At 49.1% G+C, this 10,670-nt stretch overlaps 1 protein-coding gene across 1 annotated transcript in view; it reads left to right on the top strand.

Annotated features, from left to right (window-relative positions):
* The window catches only part of LOC106818554 (phosphatidylinositol 4-phosphate 5-kinase type-1 alpha-like), a gene marked incomplete at its 3' end in the record, with an annotated part of 17,027 nt that overhangs the window by 391 nt on the left and 5,966 nt on the right, over nucleotides 1-10,670 (top strand). The gene's annotated exons all lie outside the window — the stretch shown is intronic.

Below are 10,670 nucleotides of genomic sequence, written 5' to 3'. Positions count from 1 at the left end.
CTGCATGCGCGCGGGGGGAGAAACACGAAGAGAGATAGTGTCAGTTATACAACCCCAGCGTAGATTGACTTTGTACAACTTGTATGTCTGCATGCGCGCGGGGGGGAGAAACACAAAGAGAGATAGTGTCAGTTATACAACCCCAGCGTGGATTGACTTTGTACATCATTCACATGTACGTCTGGACGCGCGCTGGGGGAGAAACACGAAGAGAGATAGTGTCAGTTATACAACCCCAGCGTGGATTGACGTTGTACATCATTCACATGTACGTATGCATGCGCGCGGGGGGAGAAACACGAAGAGAGATAGTGTCAGTTATACAACCCCAGCGTGGATTGACTTTGTACATCCTTCACATGTATGTCTGCATGCGCGCGGGGGGAGAAACACGAAGAGAGATAGTGTCAGTTATACAACCCCAGCATAGATTGACTTTGTACAATATTCACATGTACGTGTCGTCTGGACGCGCGCGGGGGGGAGAAACACGAAGAGAGATAGTGTCAGTTATACAACCCCAGTGTGGATTGACTTTGTACAATATTATGTGCAGGTGCTTTGTACACACGACGAGGCGACATAACGTACCTCATGACAAAAACCATCCGCGAGTGCAAGTGCAAACATACTTGTAGAAAACAACAACTCGGATGTAGACACAGTAAATTCTACGAATCGCTTTGACATCTATAAATAAGCTGTCCCACATACAAAGCACAACCTTTAAGCAAAATTTTATCACATTAGCATGAGTGTGAATTTAAGTTTTTAAGTTTTACTCAATTTAAAAAAAACACACTTTACAAACACATATCGCTCACACACATCACATAGGCAGTTCGAACGCACCTCTGAACCCGCGCCATCGCACGAACGTATCTGCGGATTCGTACACGTACCATCGAGAGCTAATAACACCTCAGATATCATTGACTCCCGACACCATCGAACGCAAACCATTAGTAGTTCTGCTTTTGATTTTGTACTGATACGTTCGTGCGTCACACGTTCAGCGATTCGCAGACACGGAGGTGTTCGCGAACGCCACGTGGGGAGGGGGGAGGGGTTCGCTACATGCTCACCTCGACGAAGTGACGGACGACGGCGTCGTTCCGCTCCAGCTCCTCGTTGTAGTAAAGCGTCTGCAGCTGCGCGTCCGAGTACGCCGTCAGCGACGCCGCGACCCGCCGCTTCGACGCCGGCGCCATCTGGTGGCCCCGCGCAGTCTCGACGGCGACCCTCGCCTCGATCGACGTCACGCTGCTGATTTTAGACGACTCGCCGGTCGCCATGACGACTCGCGCAAACGTCTCCATGTCGGCGTCTGCCGTCGTCGTCGTCGCCGTCGCCGCCGGCAACGGATCGTCGACGCGCGCCGAGGCGGAGGGCTCAACGGGCGCGAAGAGAGGAATCGATGAGAGGGAGGCGTCGGGCGCGGAGGGAAGGCACTCCGAGGGAGGAGACTCCACGAGTGGCGCCACCATAGGGGAGCTCAGCTGAGGGGCCAAGGGATGAGACTCCACAGGTGGTGCCACTGTATCCGGACTCGGCGGAGGGGCCGAGGGAGGCAACTCCACAGGTGGCGCCACCGTATCCTGACTCGGCGGAGGGGCCGAGGGAGGCGACTCCACGGCTGTTTTGCTCGGCGATTCCGTGGGTGCCAAGGGTACCGTCTCCATCTCTGCCGGCGCGTCATCCTGTGAATTCCCGATCACACGACCGCGCGTTGCCTCCCCCGCATCACTGCCAGCTTCTTCACCCGCCCGCGCGGCGGCGGAGGAGGAGGTGACCTCGCCCTCTGGTGGCGGCTCGGAAACCCGCGGCTCGCTAGCGCCCTCCGACTGCTCGTCTGATCCTCGCTCCGCCGCCGCCGTCGCCGCGGCGACGACGACCGACTCGGGAACCCGCACGAGCTTCTGAACCTTCGCGATGACGTCTACGACGTCTGCCGTCGCTTCCGCCGCCGTCCCGTACGCCCGCCGCTCCGTCTGCGAGCGGAGGAGAAGGTCTCTCGCGGTCGCCATGTCCCCGGGCGCCTCCGCCGGCCCGGATGTCTCCCCGCCGTCCTGCCGCTCTCCGAGATCGTCCGCGGAAGACCGAGTTTGCGGCGGGGCGCCGGCGCCATCTTCGTCGTCGATAACGGCGGGCTGTCGCGGTTCTTGGACTTCTGTTAGCGCGTTCTCGAAGTCGTCCGCTTCGACTTGCCGCTTCGACTTGCCCTGTGAAACGGTTCAGAAAAAGATCGCAGACATTAGGCGTAGCTTGAATGGGCGGTCGCGATTGATCGTTATACTGCACGCACGACCAGCGTACTGCGATCGTAACCGTACCTGGTGCGCATGTTACGGGTTCTGGACGCGCGCCGAGTTTATGAGCGTCGTCCGTAGATCGCGCGTCGTAAATAAATCCGATGGTCAGTCTGGTACAGCCGCTTTGCGCCGCACACACGAGAGCACATCTATAAGAATATTTAATGGTCAAATTAAATTGAATTCTGAAGATAAACATTTACAAAAGTCTAAATTCATAAGCAAACCCATTCCTGTTGATTCGCAGTGAATTGTTGACAACAATGGTGCGGTGGCGCACTGTTCATGTGCAGTGCAATGGACTGCGAGTTTTTAGCATCACGTTATTGCCTCAGGATTGTACGCTGTGTCTGCTGCCGCGCCGTGTGGTGTGTGCTGTGTTGTGTGTGTGCGTGTCGCTGTGCATCGACGCGTGTGTGTGTGTGTGTGTGGTGTGTGATGTGTGATTGTGTGTGTGTGTGTGTGTGTGTGTGTGTGTGTGTGTGTGTGTGTGCGTGTATATATGTGTGTGTCACGTGTTTACTGACCTATCGTGATACGCTAAGCCTATAGCGCTGCCTAAAGTGGGATTTGCGCCCTGTTCACAGTGCGTCGCTTCTCGAAACTCACCAAGTATCAGTTTCAGTTTCCACACTGTGCGATCGTGACCGCTATGGTCTTTCGCTACCCTTCACGCCTTCAAAAATAATGTTTTCGGCATCATTGTATTTTTGCAAATTATTGTGATAAATACATTTTTTTAATTGAAATTTGAAATTTTGATCACGCGCGGAGGCCAAGGAGTGGGGTAGTCGTGAATTCGACTGATGAGTGATTGACACACGGCGGGCAGCCCCTATTAGACGCGACAGGTCCGATAGACCCGAATATTCAAAGGCGCATTAGCGGTTGGTTAGAAGTTAGGGTTAGGGTAGGGTTAGGGCGTTAGGCGCATGATATAGTAAATAATTAATATGTTTAGATTATAAGTGGCAATCATATGCATTTAAGTGGCATCGGTGATGTGCGCTGCATATTCACGCTTCGAATACAGCATTCAGTGGATGTCCGGATGCGTAGCGCTAGAGGCTAGGCGAGCGATTCAGGACGTGTAACCGACTGCGTATTCGCAATATTTCGCACCTTTCGGGTCTATCCGTCCTAGGGGCTGTAGACCATGACGCAACACTCACTATTGTCATTGACACATCACGCGGACAGACTCGGACAGTGCTCAGAAACGCATGAGAACAATCGTAGATCGATGCATTAATTTAAATTACGACAAATTATTATTCCTACCCTTTTCTTTGACTTTGTCTCTTCTTTATGTATGTTGTGACAACGGGGAGCTTCTGCCATCTGGCTTCGTTGGCTTGCGGACTCTGTTTATATCATGTAGAAGTAACACCGGCGACTATCGGGTGCAATAGTCTTAACAGGAATAGGTGCTGCCAGCCGCCAAACCGATAGCGAACTCCGCAAACGACGAAAACACACGCGAATCACTTGCAGTTTGTTCAAAACATTAGCGTTTATGCTTCTTGTACGCGATCTACGTTTGAAGCGATAGCTGCAAGCGACGCCTCGCATAACGCGAGAAACTCTAGCGTTTTCGAAAATTATCGTTAACAGAGAAACATGGCCTTACGGCAAACGCCTATCGGCAGTGCGCACCTCCGGACAATCGGAAAATGGTCAGACACAGACGAACTTCAAGTTAGCAAGATCGGTGCTAGCAATCAGGTAATAAGCGAATAAGAATCGCCCCGCCTTCGCACAGACGTCCACTCATACTATTACTACAGCCGAATATTTAATACTAGTAAGAAAAATCCCGTCCCCGCAACAACAACAACAACAGGCCAATGGTAGGTCCACTGGCACTGTCAGTGTCACTCGCCGCCTGAGAGAGGTCTGTGGCCCCGGGGTACTGCCGGAACCGTACCCTGGGTAACGCCGTCCGCGGTAATACGGAACGTAACTCTGGTAGCTATGCTAATATGCCGAACGTACTCGCTCTACTCCAGTAACGAGTGCTAGGGAGTCGCCTACCCTACTCCGCTAACCCGCGAACGCGAACCGATAGATACCCTAAATCGTAACCCTAACCTAAGCGCCTAATCCTAATACGCCTAAACCATATCAATAGTGAGCGAGGCGTAGCGTTACGCGGTAGTACCGGCGACCGCCGTACCCAGGGTCGAGTTCCGGGCAGTACCCTGGGCGACATAGACCTATGAGGCATCGCACTGCCACTGCGCTGCTTGTAACTTTACTGATTCGAAGCAACACAACGACAATTATATCATGTAATGATGATGTATGCATAAATGAGATTCTGCCTCTGTTGGTGTTGGTTTTCTAATTATGAATGTTGATCTGAGCCTAACGTTTCATAAAAGGCCTCTCAGATACACACCTACACAATCATGGCTGCGGTGTCACTGCCACTGTCACTGACGAAGATGCAATATTAACGTTGTCATGCTTTTATAGGAGCCCATCTTTCGCTGTCGAACAGTACCCCCAATGACTGTGCGCAGGACGGATTTGCGATTTAATCTTGCAGTTACCTACTTCAGGTTCCAAGGATGAGAACGATGGGTCCCATAAAACCAATGATCATTTACATCACTATAAATATAAATGATATATTAAATATAATAGCGTTACGGTTAGGGTTAGGCGTTAGGATTAGGGTTACGGGTTAGGGTTAGGGTTAGAATTAGGTTAGGGTTAGCCAGATTGGTTTTGTATTCGGACCGCATGTTCTCTAGGCCTTGGGCCACGCTACCTTCTGCAGCTGCGCTTCCAAGTTATTTTGCAAAGAAACTAATACCCAATTTCCCATAAACCTGAGCTTGAATACATTTACTAGAATCCCCACAGCAAAATGATATCTGCATTTAAAAAATTCAGTGTACACTCACGTACGATCTACATTCGGAGTGGCTGACTCGAAGACTGTATAGACTAGTCAATTCGCTCTCCCTCGCTGCATTTATTTACAGAGTGGCTATATCCCGGCAGCCGGCATATATGCCTGGCAGCTGGGCACGGTCTTCAATTTCCTAAATGCCCGGCAGTTTTTAATTTTCAGCGTTATCTCAAGTAAACAAGGGTTAGGGTTAGGGTTAGGAACTGCCGGGCATTTAGGAAATCGAAGACCGTGCCCGGCTGCCGGGCAGATAGCCACAGCATATTTAAAAATCGTGACATCTATGTAACACATGTATGTAAATTTTGATAGCGTAAATAAATTTCAAAATCTAAAATAACATTGTTCGAAAACTGATATTTTAATTCAGTCTTCCTCCGTATTACTATTCCTCTCCAAAGACCGAAACCAGACTATACTATAAAGTATATCAGTACCAAAATATCTACTGTTTGGACATAGATCTGTACTGTAAGGGACTTGAGTTAAGAAACCATTATCTTCATTCTCATGCCTCCTAGTTACCCAGTGTTGTCTAACTTCAGGTTTTATATAGGATTTGGTAATTTCCAATTACAGGTGTTTTTAAAACACGTAGTTTGTGATGTCCTTACATTGCCCCTCTGATTTAGAAACTGATTTTGCAAAAACCAGCACACGACTGAAAATTGCATCATAGGTCAACAGAAATGGTCGTCAGTGTCTTTACTAATTTTCCTCTTGACATTTTTAAAGTAGATATATAATAACTTGCCAATACGTTATTGTGCTAACGGATTGCGTTCACGCTTAAGAAAACGGATCAATTTCATTTGGCTGCACCACTGTGAAGGTGAGTAATGAAGAGATTATATCATAAATTCTCCCGCCCTGAATGAATCACTCAGGGCACTGCTCCACAGTGCAACATCACTGCCACACCCCCATGTTATCGGTGCCACATCGTTGTATCCACAACCGGCACAGCCGCGGTTACAATAATAAAAATTTCATAGATCGTTAAACGTAAATATCCACGCTGGATAAAAGAAGTGAGGTTTGCTAATATTTATGATCACTGCGTCGCATTTAATTCCACGATGATGGAAAAGTATCGTTGCCGTCGTAAGGCGATTGTGTTTACATACATGTAGGTAGCCAATCTATTCAAGAATAGCTGAATGGCTGTTTTCCGGTAACCACATGGAGACAGACTCGGAATACTACCCCACAGATTGTCTGCATTCTGGGAAAGCTAGTGACAGGAAATATATACACTTGTCCAGGGTTCTGCCCAGGATTTTTTAGTGCCGGGCGCATCCAGTTGCGACGATGCAAGCGTCGTAGGCGCGAAGCCAATCTAGGGGGGTCCGGGGCATGCCCCCCGGAAAATTTTTCATTTTAGATAGTCTGAAACTCAATTTCCTGCATTCTGAGCAATAAAAAGCCCATATATCAGACCTTTTTTTTCTCTTTTTTTTAATATCAAAAATTAGTGCCGGGCGGAGATATATAGTGCCGGACGGCAACCGCGAGTGCCGGGCACACCCGCCCACCGGCGCTCACCGTGGGCAGAACCCTGCATGCCACTGTACATCTGAATTCATATTTCTAAAATTGCTATTCTAATAAGCAGTGCAAAACATTCAACTTTTCCCGAACCCCGAGCAGTTAGTACGGACTCAGCTTTCAACGCGAAATTTATTCCTGATCTCTTGTCCAATTAGGAGCTTTTTACCTGGTTAAAAAGCATAAAACTCAAGAATATTTGATTTTTGCGTACAAAAACGTCTGCGTTAAAAGTTATTGTTTAAAAATTTATCAAAACTATGGAGTATAATTTCAGCATAAAGTATAACCAGGAAATTCTGCAGTAATTTGATCAATGTGTTTTTTTGGCTTTTTGGTTTGCTGTAATTACTGTTGTCTGTATGATTCATACGGACACAGGTGTCGCTATGAAGACTACTTACAGAACAATCTCATATTATTTTTTAAAGGTTAAGCACACAACTATGTACATCTTTGGGGAAATCAACAGGATCCTACAGTAATTTATAGTTGTTTCGGGGGACCGTGTCCAAATCCAAGAATTTCCCTGAATTGTGCGTGCTTAGGTTCCATTTTGAGACACCATCTACAGCCTTTAATTACGAACGTCTATAATGAATTCGACAAAAAATGTAACAACGATGTATTTATCCTTCGATCTGGGAAATCAAGCGCTGACAGACAAGCGCGCAACCGGTACAACGTACCGGCGTACCGACCTTGAAAAAACCATCACTGAATTTATCATTGAGTAACGCGCCGACCAATACTGAATTTTTACGCCTCGGGTGAGGTTTTCTGTCAATCGCAGCCAACCCAAGCTTCTTCGACTAAGATGCTTGCAGAGTTAGGTATGCACTGTAGGGGGCGTAGGGCGAGCACGCACGCTCGCTCAAAGTCGGTGCAAATCAAGGTGAAGTGTACGGTGAAAAAAAACTGCGAGCGGGCGGCCGACTGACCGGCGTGCGGCCGGCCCTCATTAATTATTCACGGCCGACGAATTAGATCTGATTGTTGGAATTTGTCTTCGAAATAATCGATAGCGTCGGTTTCGTGACTCCCGGTTTGTTCCGTGTCGGCCTTATCAATACTTTATTGACGGTTTCTCTCTCGCTCCCTCTCTCTCCTTCTCTCTCTCTCCTCTCTCTCTCTCTCTCTCTCTCTCCTCTGCCCTCCGGCCTCTCGCTCTCCTCTCCGCTCTGCCCTCTCGGCTCTCCTCTTCCCCTCTCTCCTCTCCTCTCCTCTCCCTCTCACCTCGTCCCTCTCCCTCCCCTCTCCTCCTCGCCCTCTCCCCTCTCTCTATCTCTCTCTCTCAGCTCTCTCGTCTGTTTCTCTCCCGACAATTCATTCTACTCTTCGTCCGTCTCTGTCTCCTCTCTCTCTCTCTCTCTCTCTCTCACCTCCTCGCTCCCCCGTCTCCGCCCCCTCACCCCCCCCCTTCTCGCTTCCTCTCTCTTTCCCTCTCTTGTCTCTCATCTTTCTCTCTCCTCTCACTCCTCTTCTCTCCTTTCTCTCTCTCTCTCGCCCTCTCTCTCTTCCCCTCTCCTCTCTCTCTCTCTCTTACTCTCTCTCCTCTTTCTCCTTTCTCTGCTCTCTCTCCCTTCTCTCCCTCTATCTCTCTCGAGGTATTTTTCCTCTCTTAATCTGGACTTTCCTCTCTCTGTCGCTATCTCATCCGGCTCGCCTTCCGTTTTCTTTCTCTCCTCTTTCTCTCTCGTCAAATCTCTCTCACTTTCTCTCTCTCGTCTCCTCTCTTCTTCTCGTCACCATCTGCCCCCCAGTCACCCCATGCGGTGTGAACAACAGAGCTGCAAATGCATTTTCCGCATGTCTCATGCACTTTCGTCGGTTTTGATATTCTTGGGTAATCTATCGGTCCACCCTCGATTATTCGAGACCCCCCCGTCTTGAGCTCTCCTCCCTATCTCCCCCCGCAGCACGCGTACAGTAAGTAGTTGTTGCGAATCGTCGTGTTAACTATATATGTCTCTATTACAAGAGCTTTATATCTATTATTTTATTAAACATTTTATTAAAAATGTACCTTTAATTTTTTTTTTTAATAGCGTTTTTTATACGCTCTTGATATAAACTCACACTAATAATTAACAAAAAATTATACATATAATAATAAAATATAATATTAAATAAATTCTATAGATATAATATAACTAGAAGGAGATAATCGGCGTACTGTTGGAAAGATTCTCTGGTTCTGCGTGGGCTCTGTCTGACAACAAAAAATCGACTATACATTTTTTATACTCGGTTTTATACTCGAATTTTTTAATAGCTTCGGTTCAAAATCGACCGAGAGTCACAACTTTGGCCCTTTAAAAAATAAGTGTTGACGTCTGAGCGGTGCCTACACTGAGATACGTCGCGGTGGAGAGAAGGCCTAGTCCCGTAGCTCGCGCTGTACGAGGGGCGGACCCGCACCGCCGGCACACCACATCAATACCAATACCATACTCCATAGTCGTACGTAAGTACCATACATTACATAATACTAATAAAGTAGTACACCACTAGTACATACGTACGTATGTACGTACGTACGTACATACCATACATACATAAGTACATACTTACATACATACGATAATACATACATGACATAAATACTAGATACATAAATACATACATACATCACCTCACCACTACATACGATACGTACGTAAGTACGTATCGCAACGTCACGTACGTGCAGCACGCACACGCCACGCAACGCCGCCCGCCGCCACGCAACCACCCCCCCCCCCCCTCGCCGCGCAACATCGCACCCACCGCCACGACCACAGGCTGACCCGAGCACAACACACACACACAGCCCTAGCGTGGGAAACGCGTTGATCGACTCGTAACGGGCTTTCTCGGATTGATTAAAGCGTAATTGTGCCCGACACCGTGCTCACACGCACACACATACACGCGAACCGCACACCGCACGCCACGCAACGCGTGTAATTTATGTAACACCTGGCGGTAGAGGCCGGCTTTGCTTCACTGTCTGTTTACCTGCGAAGGGCCTATTGCTTTTATACTTTTCCTTTGCGTGCGAGCTGCGTGCGCTGCGTGCCACTCGCGCTGCGTGCGTGTCTTCTGTCTGGTGTCTGAGCTGGCTACCACGCTCTCGCAGCACGCCTATGCCATTGAGAGTTTTCACGGTCACGTTATGTCTTTACACCCCGACCCAATTACTCGTGTGACGTGCGTGCGTGCTTCGTTGCGTGCGTGCGTGCGTGCGTGCGTGCGGTGTGATCGTGTAGGCGTTTTCTGCGGTGCTTTGCATATAATGCGTGTGGGGTGTGTGCGTGTGCGTGGTGATGTGCTGTGTGCTGCGTGGTTTGGCGTGGCGTGCGTGCGTGCGTGGCCGTGCCGTGCGTGTGTGTGTGTGTGTGTGTGTGTGCGCGTGTGGGCGTGTGTGTGTGCGCGCGTGCGTGCGTGTGTGTGTGTGTGTGTGTACGCATCATCGTCATTACAGGTAAGTGAGTGTAGGTAGACTTCTAGCGCTGGTTGCGAGCGGCAGTGTGGATGCGGCGGCCGCTGCCGCGGGCCGTATGCGTGACCGAGTTCCGCATAGTCAGCCATCCAGCCTTGTTTTCCGTCTGTGTTTAGGTATGTGTATGTATGGCTACAGTATATGCAGTATGCAGTATTATGGTAAAGCTCTCTCGTGAGTAAATGAGTTTCCTTCCGTTCCGGCTGGGGACACGCCCCGCAGGTTCTCTCTCTCTCTCTCTCTCTCTCTCTCTCTCCCTCCTCTCATCTCTCTCTCTCTCTCTCTCTCTCTCTCTCTCTCTTCGCGCGCGCCCCTCTCTCTCTCTCTCTCTCTCCTCTCGCGCTCTCTCTCTCTCTCTCTCTCTCTCTCTCTCTCTCTCTCTCTCTCTCTCTCTCTCTCTCTCTCT

The sequence above is a fragment of the Priapulus caudatus genome, unplaced genomic scaffold, assembly GCF_000485595.1.
Source record: "Priapulus caudatus unplaced genomic scaffold, Priapulus_caudatus-5.0.1 Scaffold2327, whole genome shotgun sequence".
Classification (NCBI taxonomy): Eukaryota; Metazoa; Priapulida; class Priapulimorpha; order Priapulimorphida; family Priapulidae; genus Priapulus; species Priapulus caudatus.
This window is presented reverse-complemented; position numbering and strand designations above follow the sequence as displayed.